Source organism: Hibiscus syriacus, unplaced genomic scaffold (assembly GCF_006381635.1).
Source record: "Hibiscus syriacus cultivar Baekdansim isolate YM2019G1 unplaced genomic scaffold, ASM638163v2 tig00000773_pilon, whole genome shotgun sequence".
NCBI lineage: Eukaryota > Viridiplantae > Streptophyta > Magnoliopsida > Malvales > Malvaceae > Hibiscus > Hibiscus syriacus.
In genome coordinates, this window is record NW_024061823.1 from 2171183 (window position 1) to 2191244 (window position 20062).

At 34.1% G+C, this 20062-nt stretch overlaps 1 pseudogene; it reads left to right on the forward strand.

Moving 5' to 3' along the window:
* The first annotated feature begins 5576 nt into the window (after positions 1–5576).
* LOC120217835 lies at positions 5577–8867 on the forward strand (annotated as a pseudogene).
* Positions 8868–20062: the final 11195 nt, after the last annotated feature.

Below are 20062 nucleotides of genomic sequence, written 5' to 3' on the forward strand. Positions count from 1 at the left end.
GTGATTCAAAATTTGCAAAAAAAAACCAACAAGCCTGAAACGTTTTTGCCCTTCGGCCTCCATCACATGCTAACCCAAAAGCCAGGGCACTGCTAAAATTTGAAACAACACGAAAATGAACCTTACCAATTGCCCTTATTGATCTATCGATTTTAATCCATATCTGCCACCAGCACCGCGGCCTGAATCCAACTTACCAATGTTCTAAACTCTGAAATCGCCACTAATTCAACTTTACCTTTCCAACCAGCTTCCAAAAATAATTCCAATGCACATGAAATGGCTCCCAAAGCAGTTTGATCCATACTATTTCCTTGCGAAGGGCATGAAAACAATGCTCGACTCACTTCTCCTTGTGAGCTCAATAACCCCCTACCTCATGAACCCCATCTTTAAAAACCACACAAGTCTTAAAAAACAACACAGGGTGCGAACGATTTACCATCCTACTCAACCTGTTCGGATCCAACATAAAACACTTACCTGGCTCATCCCACCAACAATGGATGTTCACTAACTAATCATCATTCGAGGCTTTTACCAACGTTAATGCCCTCAGTTTTGTGCTGAATAAAATATCCTTTGCACTTACAACTTTCTCATTAAAAACCTGATCATTACGTGCAACCCAGATGCTCCACAAAGTAGTCGTTATCGAGATGAGAAAATGTCCACCAATTTTCCCTGAAAATAGGGCATTCAAATAGAAATTAAACAGCTCAGACATGTTTTCGGTCCCCGACCGTCTGAGCTCCCACCAATTACAAAATAGCAACCAAAATTCATCAATTACATCACAACCGATGAATAAGTGGTTTGTATTTTCCATGCTTCTTTCGCACCAACAACAACACATCGAACCAACACTGACACCCCTTTTCTGAAGGGGCATTATTCCCGTGTTGAATTGAAATAAATCAATCACCGTAAAAGGAAAAGGAATTTGGCTTCTACTAGGCTCAAACCCTCCCGCCCTATGACAATAAGCCATTCTGCCTGCCAATGCTCTAGTGGCTACAGTTGAGTGGAGTATTATGCTCGTGTTGAATTGAAATCAATCATGTGAGCATTAACACAAGATGGAAATTGATGGGTTTTTTTTAATACCCCAAGCGGGTCAATTATTTAGGGTATTAGTCCAGCCCAACTTTTATTTTGGGAAATATGGCAATTGATACACTGTACTAGGGACTCGTCACCTCGAGGTGAGGAGTTCCCTCATGTATTTTTTTTAAATGATCCCCACATATTACACCCCACGTGAGTCATTGTTTTATTGTCATTAAAATGACTGGTCACCTCTCTTAAAAATTATTTTTTTAAATTATAAAATAAAAATAAATTTTAAATTTTAAAAAAATAAATAGAACATGTCACATCGAGGTGGGGAGTACCTTCAAATTAAAAAAACTAGTCATTTTATGGTCGTTGGTCAATGAGCAGACGAGCAAACGAGCAACGGTCAGTAACAGCCACTTGGAACTCGTCACATCGAGGTGATGAGTTAGGCCATAATTTTGAGAGAGAGAAACTAGTTGTTTATAGCTGTTGAGGATAAGGCTATAAATAAGGGTTAAGGGTTTTGATTTTCACTAAACCCTGAATCCAACAAAATTAAAAAACAATCATACTTTCTATCAAAACCTTAAAAAAATGGCAACCCCATAATATATGTTTCGCTTGGATAACGTCCATGTTTCGTCAATCCAATGTGGGTTGGATGATGAAAGGAATATTTGTAAGCATGAGATGACATACGGAGAGCCACATTAGCGGATGATGATATATCTACAACAATCTGATCTATTTCCGGCCATATTTGTACGTCGCTTCAAGTCATACCTGGTGTTGATTGAGGCTTTGATCGAATGTTGGCAGTCTGAGATGCTCACGTTCCATTTCCCAAGTGGTGAAGTGACGATTACTTTGGAAGACGTCGCTTACCAAACTCAGTGTTCCTATGAATGGAGCCACCGTGGTGAGTCAGAACATTTACAACCCCGCGATGTTGGTCTACCAAGTTTTGGGAAAGATGTCACCATCCAACGACATCAATGGCTATAGGGTACTGATAACGTGGTTGGAGTCTGAATTCCATGTGACGGTCGATTCTTCCGATGAGGAGGTTATTTTCGTGTCCCGAGCATATCTTCTCTAACTGATTGGATGGGTATTATTACCGGATAAATCTGGTAATTTGGCACACACTTAGTATCTGCGATATTGGAAAGACTTTGTTATGTGTCGTAATTTCAGTTGGGGCTCGACGATTTTGGCCTTTCAATATCGAGAGCTTTACAAGGCTGCAATTTCCAACTAGGTCAAAAAGTCGATGTAGTAGTTTGTCTGATACTACTACAGTCGTGAGCTTGGTATCGATTCTCATTTTTTACTAATTACAACAGCCCCGGTGTAGTTTTCGTTGGCTGCAAGGTAATTGATTAACTTTATTTATTTAACATTTTTTTGAATTTCAAAATTTTAATTATTTTTTATTTATTTATAATATTTTTTTTATTTTTAAATATTTTAGATGGCGTCATAAAATATCTGAGACGAACTTGGCAGTGCCACTGCACGAGATATATAGATGAGGATCGATATCGCCAGTCGATATGCGGTATGACATAAGATTTTTATTATTATTTTATTTATTCTTTTAACTTTATATATACTAAATTTGATATTTAATATTTACAGTTTTCTTGGCTTCCGTATGTTGATGAGGAGATCAACTAGTTATTGTCAGCATAATTTTTTATGGGTCCCACTTATGATGTGGCGATACACCGTTATTGCATTATGTGATTGTTGAGTGGCACACCACTGATAGAGTGATATGACAGTTTGCATCGCATCAGTCAATTCCTATGTAAATTGTTGATATGGATGCACTCCATATAATCGATACGCGTGGGAAACATACCAAATATTGGTCGGCGAGGCACGTTTACTACATCGACCTCTAGAATCAGCGTGAACTATCGATCCCCCTCCCCCGCGTCACGACATTACATTATTGGACTTAGAATTTGACTATTCTCCCTATCTCTAAAACTACGAAGAAAATAGAAAACCATATCTCACAAAACAGAAGAGAGGGGATAATTGGAATATCATCAGACCACATGTGCCAATTCCAAGTCTACGAAGAAAACATCATCATCGTCTTTTTTCGCTTCAGCATCTGCAGCGGAATAGTACTATTATACATCTCAGGCTAGTTTCAGTTTCTATCCTCCATATCGTACTTCAACTAAGACTCGACCGGCTTGGGCTGGAGGTTCATGGGATGCACCGTAATACACTCAAGCATCTTCGACAGAACATGCGGTTGCGGGTGAATGGGATCATATCCTATATGATCACTAAAGTAGCAGCCAAATCAAATTAGTTACGGTAATGATAGCGTCAAATACCATAAGCCCATCACCGTATTTTGAAGGTGGATCTCAGAGTGTGTTAAGTACACCTCCTCAGAACGCCGACACCGACGACGATGATCAAGGCTTACGATCCCGACGTACTCGACGAGCCCCGCACCATTATCATTTGACAACACCTCGGCATCGTCAAGAACTTAGAAAATATAGATAAAATTTCTTTGTAATTTTTCTATAAACAACTTATTTTTTGTAATTATTTATTTACTTTGTATTTTTTTAAACTATAAATAAAATTATTTTCTTTTAATTTTTTTAAATTTTATCCGGTAAAACTCTAAACCTCGAGGTGAAGACTTCCAAAGTGATTGTTGCCCATCTGTCCGTTGACCAACATCTACAAAACGTCTAGTTTTTTTTTAATTTGAAGGAACTCGTCACCTCGATGTGCTGAGTTCCATCTTTTTTATTGAAATTTAAAAATTTTATTTTTATTTTGTAATTAAAAAATAATTTTTAAGGGAATTGACACCTTTAATGAAAATAAAACAATAGCCCACGTGGGGCTCACCAGGCAAGAACCATTTAAAAAAAATACATGAGGGAACTCGTCACCTCGAGGTGACTAGTCTCTAGTGCACTGTAACAATTGTCGTATTGCCCAAAATAAAAGCTAGACTGACCTAATATTCTAAATAATTGATCCGCTTAGGGTATTAGGCAAAAAAAAAACCCGCGAAAATTGATAGATTAATCGATAACAAATCGATGAGGGCCCTCAATCCACTCAAGATAATTTGATTGCTAATAACATTAAAGAAGTCTGTTTTGATGGTGATGAAGAATCTGAACTTGTGGATGCAAAAAGTATCCATTCCTCTACACTCAGCAATCATCAAGAAAAATGTCCGATATAGAAATATTTTTCAAGATATATATATATATATATATATATATATATATATATAATAATAATTTTTGTATAGTGCAGACGGAAATAAAATTTTTAAGTTTGATACCACCAACAAAATGGACAATTAACATAAAAAAAAAAAGTTTAAATTTCAGAGTAGATACATACGTATCTTAAATAATACATGCATCCGCCATTGATCAAAGAGTTTTAAGGGTTTAAGGTTAGAAATAGAAATTGATAAAGAAGAGAGGCTCGTAAACCCAATGCATGTAACACCGTCGACTAGAATTTTGATCAAGCAATCAATACTACATTCAGATTTCGAATCAATTTAGAGTCAAAGATATATTATTTCTTAGAAGATCTTCAAGTTAACACATAGTGTAGGGATTAAATTGTGAATGAGTCAAAAATATATATATTTCATTCATATTTCAATCAAACGTGTGAAATGTCAATTAGAAATTTAGGGGCCGATTCATAAAATATGCAAAACAGAAGGGGTATTTGTATAACTTACTAAAACTATATTTTATTAATTATTTATTTTACGTTAAAAATAAATAAATAAAGTATTTAGTTATGTAAATTTAATTCCTAAGCATTGTTTAATATACTAGTTATATTCATAATATGTTAAATGTGAAGTTTTTGTAAATTTCATATAGTCAAACAACATTTCGTGAATCAAACATACTCCAAATTATCCTTAATAAAACATTGATATTATCATGTTAATCAAGATGACGCTTATTATCCTACAGATCTACCCTACTTTGGATCATCGGATGAATTTGGATATGCAGATTGTGTCAAGAGATAGTTTTCTCATGACACTCGATTCTGATTTGCGATTGTCGTCTTTTAGTTGCTTGATTCCTTATTGTGGTTCGTTTATCGATTCAATCAAATCTATTAGCATCTTTATTTTGTTTGAGTTTTTTGAATGAATTTTTAATTTTTTTCCTTCTATGGTCCCTATATGATCTTGGGTGGATAGTTTGGTATTAATGTTTATAGAAAATATCCTAATTATGTTTTTAGTTCACACTTATAATTGTAAATTATCATTATAATTTTATATTTTTTCCAATAAAATCAGTGGGCTTCTATTTGCTGAAAAAATATTGATATTGGAAAGAATAAAAATAAAATGTATAGTATTTAGTAGCAGCATATAGAAATAACGAAAGCTCTTTCGTAATCATATGATATTATTTCCTTAATTAGTATTAGCATCCTCCGAAAACTATCCAAAATAATCGCTCTTATTTATTTATCTTTTGAAAACAACGATTGATCTCAAGGAAGAGATTGAAGAATTCCGTCGATGTCTTCCGATAAGGTTCATGTCGAGCACTGTAAAGGTGTCAATGGCCTCGATAAGGTCATCTTAAGGGAGATTCGCCATTGCTCTGCTGAGGTTTCCACTCTTGATCCCAACTCTCATTTGCCTTCTTTTATCCGATTTTTCTTTCTTTCTTTATTTTGGAACGATACGATTCTTGTTATTTTTATTTGGAATATCAAATTCTGTGATTCCTCCGGTTTACTCTATATTTATCGATTTGAATAATGATATTGTCTTACTTGACTGTAGTGATGAATGATGGTTGAATCGTGTTACGGTTTTGCTTAATAAATTACGTGATGATTCGTAAGTTTGCAATAAATTTAGATCAAGTATAATTCATCATTTCTTCGTTGTCTTGAATATAAAGTCTGTACTGTATTCAAAACAAGAGAACTGCAATGGCAAGAGCATGGAAGCTAAAATATATGAATCAATTGGTGGAAATAGTATGTATAAGATGCTTTTATACTTTTCCTTGTTAGTGTATACGGGATTCTGCATGTGCAATTTTGTTAGTAGGATTTCTCTATTCTATACACTGAGGAGGGAGCTTAAATGTCCAGAAGCTTGTTAATATGCTTACCGTGCTCTTACTGCATGAAAACAAGGAAGTTAATGTTTCATTATAAAGTTAGTATATGTAGTTAATTGCACCCTTAATAGTCAATTATATACTTGTGGAATTTTCAAGCTCCAACACTAGTATAGATGATATCCATTTTACTTCCTGCAAATCATCAGAACATTTCACTTTCTTTTTTGTTTTTTTACAAACAATTGGTATTAGAACATGAATTGGTTGTTTGAATGCCTTCAGTTTTGTTGATTTTTATTTTTTCTTATATTAAACATGCCTAAAAGTGGAATTAGAGTTCTTCAAGTCCGATTTCATACTTTGGAAGCCATGAATGCTGCTTAATGTGATGCCTTTTGGTTCCTTCTCTCCACCTCCTCTTCTTTTCTTTTTAACTTGAAATACTTAATATAGACTTAGGAAACAATCAATATTTGTCGGATTCATTCTACTTTCTTTTCCCTTAAGCAGGTATATTTGTATGGAGGTCAAGTTACTTCTTGGAAGAATGCACTTGGGGAAGAACTGCTTTTCCTTAGTAGTAAGGTATATGTATTAGAATAAGTTAGTGCTCAGAAAGCAATTTTGAAGTAAATGAGTTCTGATATTTTCAGGAGGGGAGAGTTGAAATGATCATCACTTGTACTTACCTTTTGATACAAATGAAACTTCAAAAATTACCTAAAGCACCTGGAATACATCTAAATGAAACAATCAATGTATACTAAGTTTTAAACAAGAAGAAAATTAGAAAAAATTATTGGTCTACTTAGTTTTATGACTACCTTTCCATTTAATGTGTGCTTTCTGCAGGCTACTTTTAGGCCTCCTAGGACTATTCGTGGAGGTATATCAATCTGTTTCCCTCAAGTATGTGATTCAGTACTTTTATCTGTTTGTCTTTGCAAGTTTTATATATTTGTATCATAATTCAATTGTTTGCTGGAAACAGGTGGGAAATATTGGTTCTCTTGAGCGAATGGATTTGCAAGGAATCGAATTTGAAGTGTTGATCCTGATCCCCCACCATGTTCATCAAATATTTCTCAAAAGGCCTTTGTTGACTTAATCCTCAGGAGTTCTGAAGAAGATATGAAGATCTGGCCTCGTAGGTGAGTTATTAAGAACTTTGATTGTTTAGCACAGCTATCTAATTGAAATTGGCATTTCAATTTCAATGCTCTTCTTTGACACGAAGTAGTGAAACTAGCATGATACAACTGTTAATGTCTGAACCAGATTATAGTGCTTCTTTTTTCTTCTATAAATTTCTAGTTTTTCCTGTAAAAAGGATTCTCAAATTTATTGCACTAGGATTCTGCTTTTTTGGATCTAACATGGAACTATATTTGAAATCAATCTTACATGTACAGTAGTTTTGTGTTATATGTGGATGTATGTAATTTTTTGGCCAATAGATTTCTGGATCCACTGATAACATTTGTTGTCACCTATCTGTGTATGCACTGTGTATATTTAGCATACCTAGTTTTATCATTTGGATTAAGAAACATGCAATTATGTGCAGGTATGAGTGTCGCTTAAGGGTAGCGTTGGGACCTACAGGTGATTTAATGTTGACATCTCGAATCAGAAACACAAACACTGACGGAAAACCATTTACATTTAGATTTGCCTATCAGACCTATCTTTTCGTCACCGATATCAGGTAGCAATTTCTCTTTGTTTCACCTTCTAATAACACATTCACGTTAGAGATTGAATGAAAAAAAAAACCATTTCTAGTGGAAAAACAGAAACTCTGTTCTAAATATTGCTATTGTCAAACAGATTATAGAGCTAGAACATACTCATTATGTGTTTTACAGCTCTTTCCATTTTACTTTTATTTAGTGAAGTACGAGTAGAAGGACTAGAGACATTGGATTATTTGGATAATTTGATGAACAGAGAGCGGTTCACAGAACAAGAGGATGCAATAACATTTGAATCAGAAGTTAGTGTCAATATTTTTAGAAACAGGCTTATATCTTCACTTTCTTTTTAATTCTTATAGTTTTAGTTTTGCGTTCACTGTCTTGTTGATGAGAAAGGTGGATAAAGTATATCTCAGTACACCAACAAAAATTGCCATCCTGGACCATGATAGGAAACGAACATTAGAATTGCGAAAGGATGGACTTCCGGATGCTGGTGAGTTTATTATTACAGACAACATAGCCTACTTTTGTTTTAGTTGTATAACACTTGGGTTGGACATGTTGCAAGTTTACTGTTTACTTATGGCTGAAGATGAAGCAAATTATGCAACTTAACGGTTCATTTAACCTTATCAGATAGGCATGCAACCATGCTTAGATGTGCGACTTACAGTTCGGTTCCGATACTTTGCAGTCGTGTGGAATCCATGGGATAAGAAAGCAAAGGCAATGGCCGATTTCGGCGACGACGAGTACACTAAAATGCTTTGTGTAGAGGCTGCTTGTGTGGAGGAGCCCATAAACTTGAAACCTGGTGAAGAGTGGAAAGGAAGGCAGGAAATCTCAGCTGTTCCTTCTAGTTACTGCAGTGAACAACTCGACCTGCGGAGGTTACTCCTCAGTGGTTGAATAATACATCACTGGCCTTTTCATAGGGCATCTATTGTATAGTCTAAAGACGGCAATCCGGTTTGTGCAACCGATTAGACCTCCTCCAATTGGCTCCACTGCCAAATTAGCCAAGCATTTAAGTGCAACTTGTCTTGTTTCAAGGCTCAAGGGCATTTAAGTGCAACTTGTCTTGTTTCAAGGCTCAAGGGCATTTAAGTGCAACTTGCCTTGTTTCAAGGCTCAAGGGTTTGGTATAAAAGGTATGGTAATTATGCAATCACTGCTTCTCTGGGTGCTTGTTTACTAGCACGTTATTACATTATATTTGTCTCTCTTTTTTTCAAATTTCATTTAGGGTTTTTAGATACTAGTAAATATTCCTTTATTGCATCTGGAAGTCCATTTGCTTCTTGTAGGAGCGATTCATATAAATCTTGTGCTTCCATCTGTGCGATTATAGAAGAACTTGGTATTTCTAAGGATTCTCTGACAAGTATGTTCAATAATTCCAGATAAAAAAAATTGTGTATCCTTTTTCATATATACTTGAGAGGGTCAAATTGTGAATTAAGCCAATAATAATCTTATAATTTTTTAACTAAATCATATTATTTTCCCGGGTTATCTATAAAAATTATTTTTGATCATTTTTAATTAATAATAATTTCTTTATTATTTAAATTTGGCTAATATATAAAACAAACTCATCTAATTGTATAAAAACATAGGTATATCTTTGATTTAAATCGTGAACCAAATGAATTTCTATTTAAAAAAAAACTTGATCAAATAAGTCTTGAAATTACCTTAAACTTTGAAAACTTATTTTCATTTTTTTATTAAACAGTGACTCATTTAATCGATTATTTTTTTAAATAAAAAATTCCGTGATAGTAAGTTTTATATAAAAATTTATTTTTATTCATGATTGAAATCAAGAGTTGACTTAATTTTTGGTTATAATAAAAAGGGGCTATTTGATACAAAATCCATAAATTTAATTTATTTTTATAAAGATTCTCCATTGAGCATTGTCGTAAAGATTACTCGGATACTTCTTTCACATGCTTTAGTAAAATACTGACATTGCTCCTCTCTTTCAAGAGCTTAGACAACCAAAATCCACAAAATGAAACCATATTAAAATCTTTAACACTTCAATTTCCAGTCTTAAGTTGAACAACTAGTGGTTTAAAACTCAATACATTCCTTTTTCACCTTCAAAACTAGATCGCATTCCCTTATACACTGAAACCATATTAAACATATATAATATAGGGTAAAGTACACAAATGGTCCCCAACTATAGAATGTTGTTTTGTGGAATCCTTTATTATTAAAAGTTATAGAATGATCCCCAATTATAGGGAGTTGTTTTGTTGAGTCCCTCGACAATTAAAAGCTACAAAATGATCATCAAATTATTCATATGTACCAAATTCGTCCTTTTTCGTTAAAAAATTGGCGATGGTCTGAGTTGGACGTTAACATGTTGATCAGGGCATGATAAAATTATATCTTAATGATGTCCACTGACTCCACCGTTGCTTTCAAACACTGACTTTATTACATAATTTTTTAACACTAATTCGACGACATTATGTAAACAGAGAATTAATGCACAAAATACAATTGAAACGATTCTAGGATCAGATTCATATCCTGATCAATAAAAGTAGGCTAACAAACACCAAATGCACAAGACAGAATTAATCCAAATCCCTTTTAATCAAAAGGGGCACTCAGATTCTCTAATAACTTCTCCTCCATCGTTAATCAACAATGGGGCCGAACAATCCCTGAAAGGACAGTCAAATACGCATTCTGTTGCAGCTGGCATATTCACTTGAGTTTTGCATGGAGGCCTTCATTTCTTCACCAAGTGTGGCGTTGAAGCGCTTTGTGGTGTTTATACATGTTTCTTGGTCGGTTATGGCAGTACTCAACCAAGTCTTCAAGTGAAAAGATAGTACTTAAAAGTACTTGAATGTTATTGAAAGTGATGTCCACAATTAAATATAGTTTTGTGAATTTAGAAATAGATGCTTATTCATTCCCCTAGTCCTACCACCAAGTATTTATACAATAAATAATAAATTTCATTTCTTCACCTGATGCACCCGCGGAGTGTAAATGAGACATTGGTATTCATAAATTATTTAAGTTATACTCGAGAAAATTCGGGAACCAACCTTGGAGATTAGTTCATGCCTTATGGACAAAGCAAAGACAAGCTGCTTGTACACCAGGTAGGAAGACATGAACATTAGAAAAAACACCTCGGAAGAAAGAATCCCACATGAATAAGAAAGAGCAGATATTAGTTATTTACATTTGTTGTTGCCCACCGAATGTATTACCGAGCTTTGTAACGGAAGCCTGTAACCCAAGTGGGGGCATTGATGTGATGGGACATGGGTTTGGCTCCTTGAGTCGGATCCCACGAGGCTTTGTAAGGGCTTGCCCGTTCAAGCAAAGTGTTGGCCCATGGTACCTCGGTGAAAACTGTTGGTGTCGTGGCTATTAGAGCGAAGAGTACTTCGTGATGCTTGTTTCACAGAGCAGCGAAGACCTTCCTCTATTGGCAGTGGAAGGATGACAAGCTTCATCCTCAGAGGTCTCACACATGTCTCATTGAGCCGACCTTAAATGGACTATCATCTTTTCTTTTTGCTATCTCCTATTCGTTATGCTCACCCGACTTAAACTATGGAATAACTGAGCTTGAATTAATTTTACTTTATAACCAGGGTTTCTCTTAATTGTTGTCCATAAGCTGCTTTGGAGATCATCAATGGCGGCATGGGGGAAGTGAAAGAAAACTTGAAGATAGCTCAAAACCTTGTTAATTTTGTTGGGTTCATGCACCCCACTTCTACTCCTTAATTTAATTAAGAAAAAATAGATTAATTTTGTGCTAATGACACCTAGGTTCATGACTCATCATTTAAATTGAAATGGATTAATTTGTCATGCCAAACATGATAAGTTACTCTCTACGAAATAGTCTACAACTTCAATCTTATCGAAGTCAAAAGGTATTAAGCCAGTTTTATACATTCCGAGTCTAAGCATGATGCAAATGCATATGTTGTTGAAAAAGAGTAGCTTCCCCCCCCCCCCGATAATTTGAAAGAGAGTTAAATGTTATTGAAAGTGATGTACAGAAGTTTCAGACCAGAAGAGCTAGTAAGTTCCATTGCATAGACTAACAACTCTAACAATAATTAACAAGCTCTTTAACACTCCCCCTCCAGTTAGTGTTAGAAATGTTTTTAACCCCCAACTTGAAGAGCATATTGTTGTGCTGCTGAGTCCTCAAGACCTTTGTCATTATATCTACAAGCTGATTTGTGGTTGACACATGCTCCGTTTGAATGACTCCTTTTTAAATTTTCTCTCTTACAAAATCACAATTGATTTCAATGTATTTTGTCCTTTGGTGGTAAACTGTGTTTGTAGCAATTTGTATTGTTACTTTACTTATACAGCGTAACTTCACAGGATTCATGCTTCTTTAACCCTAATTTGACAAGCGTCGTAATTGTCAAATAAATATTTTTTATTTTTAAATAAAATAAATAAAAATACAGTAAAAAGAAGAAGGATGAATCCACGAGAACTAAGGAGGTTCCAACGTTGAATTGTTTTGATCATGTCTTTTTAACGAGTAAGTAAAAGGAAAAAGGGTTCTAAAAAAGAAGAGTAAAAATTGAAAATAAATGACAAAATAAAATCAAAGTAAATTGAAAATAAATTGTGAAGTAAAATGAGATGTAAATGTAACACTCCTTTCTGTATCCCTTACTAAATATGAGTTAGAAATGTCACATGAAACATTTAAAACAATCATTAATCAAAAATGGGTAAAATTGTATTTCTTTAAAAATTAGTTAATTTAACTTTAAAGCAATTATATTTAATCGCTTAAAACCAAAAAGTAATATTTAAAAATATTTTTTACATTCGATTTCAAGTAACAACATGTCTGTTTTGTAGACACTCATTTTCATCCGGATTTATTTAATAGGTTTCCTATATTTATAATATATTACGATATTTATATTATAATGTATATAGTTTCTAATATATATATAATATATATACATAATATATGGTTTCGAAAAGTATATATATATGATATATAGTTTTCGAATATATATATATATATATATATATATATATAGGTTTGAAAATATTATTTTTTTGTCCCATTAAAACTGGTTCTTATTAACTTTCAAAAGTTAAATTTTTTTCTAAATTTTGACCAAAATTATTTTTAAATATTTAATTTATATTTAAAAATTATTTAATTGAAGGTTTTTAAAATATATATTTTATAAATAATAAATTTTAATTAATAAATAGTCAAAGTTAAAAACATTTGATCAAAAAAATCAATAAAAACATTTTAAATAATGGGATGGAGTTAGTATATAGTTTTTTAGAATATATGTTACATATTATTATTGCTATTATTATTTCAGAATATATATATTATTTGTTATTAATTATTATTATTATCTTTTAAACATTTATTTTATTTTGTTTTTCATGTCTAAGTTAAGGGTCCAATCCGAAGTCCAAGAAGAATTCAAATGAGGAAGTCCAAGTTCGATCCAATAGAAGAAATAATGGTATGATGGATAGGGTTCATGTTCAAGTCTCGTCTGCTTGACCAAACAGAGGGTAGCCTAGTTAGTAGACCTGTCCGACCCAACATGCCGTTAAACCGGGTCCAATGAAAGACCCAAGGAACTAGGGTTTCACGAATTAAGCAAGCATCGCGCGGGTTATAACTGTTAGATCAAATCTTGATCTGATGGTCATATCACAAAGGGAATAGGGTTTTGAGTCCTAACAATTTTATCTAATGTGCAGCGGTTCATAAATATTTGGATCGAGACATTGATTCAATGGCAAATGCACAAGAAAGTCCCAAAACATTTTTAAATACGTAAACTTAAAATTTTAAATTCAACTCAAACTCAAAATTATGAACTAAAACTTGTAAACAACTAGAAAATACTTAAAATGAAGACATAAATATTAATATTATTAATAATTTATTTTTTAAATAAAATCTTAATATATTATATTTTTGATATGCTCACAAGTTTTTCAAATCGAATATTAAATAAATCGTTTCAACTCGTTAAAAATTCAAATTGATCGCGTTTGAGTCCATTCAATCTGAATATTTATAAAACCTTGATCGATTCGATATCGAGTAACTAGCAAAATATTTCGTCCCATTTACAATCCTATTCCATACTTCATCAAGATAACCTAGGAGTCACTGAAAGGTCAATTAACGGCGCCTGAGGACCACGCGTTGGCGAGAACACCACCAAAGGCATAATATGCGACGAACATAAAGCATTCTCCTGGTAATTTTGGGAAACATTCCCCTGGTAATTTTGGGAAACATTCCCTAAACCGAAGATGGCAATATTCAACACCAAGATCAAATAGAAACATGAATAAAATCCCAAAAGAACAGGCAAATCAGTCGAATCAAGAATGGTAAATAAATCCCAACCAAAATCAATTTGAACACAGTCAAAACAAAAAATGAACTCGAACTCGCTCAAAAATCTCTTTTTCATTCAACCCCGTCATTTTCGAGGATAAGGAGAAAAAAAGCTCCTATTCAAAAAAAGGGGAAGTGTGTTTTTGAAAGAAAAAACCACAAAAAGAGTAATCGAAGGGGGAGAGAAAGGCCTTAGCTTGGTGTCTTACCACTTCCGTGAAACCTAACGCCATCGAGGAATACACAACGTCACGGGAACCTGAACAATCATCGGAGAAAAGGTAGAACCGAGCCTTCTCCCTTAGATCTACACCGAGGGAATGGTCTTTAGGTGTTTTGGTTGGTGAATTTGTGTTCACGATGAAGTGAGGGTTCTTTAGGGCTAAGGTTTAGGTACTCCAAACACCGTTCATGGTGGCAGGAGCTACGATGGGCGGTGGTCATCGCAGGTGAAGTGGCTGTGTTCTGGGTTTAGAAGGGAGGAGTTCGGCCGAAGCAAGAGAGGATTTTTGGGAGCTTGAGAGAGTTTCCATTTAGAGGAGAGTTGGAAATAAAAGGGTTTGGGAGTTATTTATGGAGAGGCTGCGTTTAATTACCTAATAGTTAAATTAATAGTTAAATTAATAGTTAAATTTATATGTAATCCTTTATTTTGAAAAGTAATTCGTTTTGGTCCTATCCTGTAATTTTACCCTCTAATTTTGATTTTAATTTAATTTAACCCTCGTTTGTTATTTTATTTTTAGTTTCTTTAAATTGATGCACTAATCTTTTCTTTCAGCAGTATTTATCTTCTTTTTCATTTTTTTAAAACGCTAATTTTACTTTTTTTATGGTGTTATTTTTAAAATCTAGAAATCAATAGTAAGTAACTAACGATCGAATTTTAAATTTTTATTTAAACTTTAATTTTCTCAATTAAGATAATTGGGTAATCGAATGATACCAAAGGGTGATTCGCGGATGCTCATCCTTCCTCGATCGTAAATGACTCTCAAATCTGACAAAATCAATGGTAAAAAATATATATGATAAATGGGCAAACCAAAGTGTCTGGTCTACCTAATTCAAAATTGATTGGTGGTGGTTCCATCATGATTCCAAGTCGAAACAGTAACTCAAGACCACCTGAAGGACCGTTGCGGCGGCTTGGTGAGTCTGTTGGAGACTTTGAGAGTCATGCTAAAATCGATTACCTATTGTCTTCTTAAGAGAAAATTGTAAGTTTAAATTTTAATTTATTTTTATCCCTTTTATTTACTTTTGATTATTTTTTTCAAATAAATAATTGTATTGATATTTTCTCTCAGTGTTTTTAGATTTTTCAAAAAAAAATCATTGCAAACTCTATAACCGAGCTCTAACCTTTTTTAGTGGGGTGAAAGCGACGCTTCGTAGGAATTTGTTCATCGTATGAGCCTAGCAATTAGCCTCCGTGGTTCTTATACTCTATAACTTTGTACGAATTTATTCTTATCATAGACATAGAGGAATGTATCTGTAACACCCATCTCCCGTATACCTTTCCGTACACGATACAGATGTCACATCACTTTTAAAACATTTTCTCATTTGAAACCCATAAAATTTTGATTCAAATTTTAAACCACACAATGATAAAACATTCATTGAAACATATTACTACTAACTATCACTTTAAATCATTACAAAATAATTTCTTAAGTTCAATTACATGCCAGCTAAGTTTCAAAATAATTATGATTGTCCCAATGTTACTGACGAGTCAACCTTTAATTGTTGATAGTTGTTGCTGCTGCACTCCTTACTAGGCAAGTCTTTGATTTTACCTACGCTTGAAATCAATACACATTAAGTATTTACTTAGTGATGCATAATCTTGTAAAGGAACTACAATTATTCATAAGCATATTCTGACTATCAAAACCATGGTAATTCGTCTACTTCGTGAGACTCCTTTACAATTTTTTTAGTTAATCACTAAATGACACCGTTTATGTCAAATGCACTGTTAAGCATTCAGTCTTTCCTCTAAAGGCATTTAACCTTTCATAACTGGCACGATTGGCACCTTTTTGCCAAATACATAGTTAGATTAGTTTTTAACTAAAAGGCATTTAACCTTTCATCTAACAGCCATGATTGACACCTTTCTGCCAAATGCACAGTTAGGCATTTAGTCTTTAACTCAAAGGCATTTAATCTTTCATCTAACAGGCATGATTAGCACCTTTCTACCGAATGCACAGTTAGGCATTAGTCTTTAACCAAAGTCATTTAACCTTTCATCTAACATGCATGATTGACACATTTCTACCAAATGCACAGTTAGGCATTTAGTCTTTATCTCAAAGGTATTTAACTTTTCATCTAACATGCATGATTGGCACCTTTCCGCCAAATGCACAGTTAGGCATTTAGTCTTATCTCAAAGGCAATTAACCTTTCATCTAACAGGCATGATGGCACATTTCTTCCCAAATGCACAATTAGACATTTAGTTTTTAACTCAAAAATTTTAAGTTTTCATCTAACAAGCATGATTGGCACAATTTGCCAAATGCACAGTTAGGCATTTAATCTTTAATTTTAAAACAGTTCCTAATCTAAAAATTATTCATAATATCAATTCCACACACATTATAAACATATATCATATAAAGTAAAACATACATTAGTTCAAACATTTGAGGTTGTCTTATTGTGAGTCTCCCTCAACCCATATAATTACAATATATATATATATATGCACTCACCCGATATGCTTCCCTAATATGTTGTAGTGACGTCCAACTACTCGACAACTTTGTCCTTGCCATTTTCTTGCTTGACTCGGGAGCTTGATTATAATCTACACAAGCATCCATTTAGTACACATATCATACAAAGGTTAGTATATTATCTAACCTTTATACTTTAATAATACTCAAAAGTACTATTATTTTCAATTTCTATAACAATTTTAGCCTATCTTATAATTCCTGGCTTAATAGTATCGGTACTCATGCCATGCTATCGATACTTCTATTCTATAGTACCGATACTCCCTTTCAATATCGATATCATTTCGGTATTCTGGAAATCCCTAGTATCGATACCTTTCTCCTAATACTGATACTTTTATACTATGGTACCGATACTCCCTTTTAGTATCGATACCATTTCTACATTTTGAATTCCAATGTATTGATACATTTCTCTTAGTACCGATACTCACATCAGCATCGATACTAATTATATTAGTATCGATACGCACATCTGATTTCCCCAAATTTAAACCTATAGTATCGGTATTGTTCTTCCAGTACCGATACCCTTACTTAGATTTTCCATTTTTCAGCCTGACTCTCACCCAAACTTGGTCAAATTTCCTTATGTTTACCCCCAACATTAATATTAAACTCTTCTTTACTTATCCCTACTAACTTTCCTTCAATAAAAGAAAGCTTAAAAGAAAGAAATACTCTCTAAAGATCACATCTCTATTAACGAAAGAAGACTTGGTCTCCAAGTTAAGTGGAATATACCCTTTTTGAGTGGGAGAATATCCCATAAAACAGAAGGAACAACCCTGGAAACATGTTTATCTCTGTTATTAGGCAAGCTTGCATAGCAAAGACAACCAAAAACTGAGAAATGTGAGAAAAAAGTTGTTTGTTGCGAAGAAGTTCAAGATGAGACTTCCAAACAGAAGGAGGATGATTGATAACGTAACAAGCAGATAAGATATATTCTCCCCAAAACTTAATAGGCACTTGAGATTGAAACCTAAGGGTTTAGCCACCTCGAGAAGAGTCTATGTTTTTGTTCAACTACACCGTTTTGTTGGGGTGTGTGAACACTAGTACTTGGATGCAAAATTACAAGATTAAAAAACAAAGGGTTACATTCATAATTGAAAAATTCACTGCCATTGTCACTCCTAATGACACTGACCACAGCTTGAAATTGAGTTTTGATTAAGGCAAAGAAGTTTCTAAGGTGAGTAATAGCATCAGTCTTAAGCTTCATCTAGTGAACCCATGACACCTTAGTACAATCATCCACAATTGTTAGAATATATATATGTTCACTATGTGTTGAGATCCTATAAAGCCCTCATTAATCAATATGTATAAGCTGGAAAGTTTATTAGAACTAGTAGGAAACAGCAGTCTGCATTGCTTAGCCAAGGGACAATAAAACAGATTTAAACAATCTGAATCAAGAACTTGATAATGTAAAAAGGCAAATGATGTAATTTGGAAGAAATGCATGCCCTAAACGAGCATGCCAAACACTTGTATTATTCACGACAGATGACATACATTTAGTAGGAAAAAAGGTAACTTTAAAATAGAAAGGTAAAGGAGAATAAGATACACTAAGTTGTTTAGTAAAAATTGAACGACCTGATTGCTTCTGAAGCATAGACGACCTAAACAGGTATAAACCACCGAGTTGCTTACTAATCCCCTTATCCTGCCAGTGGAGAGGCCTTGCATAACACAAAATCGGGATAAAAGTACTATCACATCCAAGGTCTCCGGTTAACTTTGAGATTGAAATGAGTTTATGACTAAAGTAGGAACATAAAGATATTTGGTAAATTAAGGTCAGAAGTCAACTAGGATGCACCAACATGATAATAACAGATGAATTAAAATGAGGTAGATGAATAGACCTAGATTAGTACAAGGAACATGATTACTCAAAGCATTAAAGTCAGATAACACATGATCCATGGCCCTTGTGTCCAAGATCCAACTAACAGACTCTTCACAAGGGTACTGAGAAATAACACCTTTCATATTATCCGAAGATTCATCCGAAGGAGCCTTCTGAAGTAACTCTAACATTTGACCATGCTGCTCACGAGTGAAAACCGGAGCTGTAGGAAAAGAAACATCAGAATCATTGCTCTACCCTGAACTAACAGTAGCTGCTGCAAGTATACCCTTTTTTTTAACTTAAAATCTGGTGGGAAGCCAACTATCCTATAGCAAGACTACTTATGGTCCTTGACTTTGCAAAAGTCACACACCATTGAAATGCCACCTGGAAGGAGCATTGGCAAGCATGACAGAAGAATCAGGGAATGAAGCTACACCCCAACATATGTAGATGAGACTCTTCTTGTACAATCATTGAATATGGCTTGGTTCACCGATGGTAATGGTTGCATAAGTAGGATATGGCTTCAAACAACTGAATACGAATCGTTCAGCTCATCAAAAACTAGAATAAACACTACTGCAACACATACCTCAAGTACACTTGCATCGCCCCACAATGACTCGAAGAACAGGGCATCAAAGAAGCAAATTCATGCCACAACAATTTCAATCGATTATATTACTAGTAATCGAAGAATCACCTTGAGTAATCATAGAAATTTTACAGTGAAGTTTCAGACTAGTACTACCTTCGAGAGAAAATCTTTGCACCCCATAACGAAGAGAGTTCTTTGTTCCCCGCTGATAGGAATAAAACGCTTAGTAGTACAACTCATAGCATGGAGGATGACAGTTTACACATATCCTCCTGATTCACCAAACCAAACCGTTCAAAGACGACAATTCGGGCTTCTCTAAACGAAGGGAAACCTCCCTTTTGCCACGCGCGTTCCTATCAATATCGATTAGAGTATATTGAAAGAAAATTTTGCATGCGTCCAACGAATGGAGTGAATGCGCTATATCTCCTCCTTTTCTTTTTATTTTAGGTTTATCCCTAAACAAGATACTGATTCAAGCGGGTGCGTGTCATGATTTTTGGATTCCTTTTAAAAA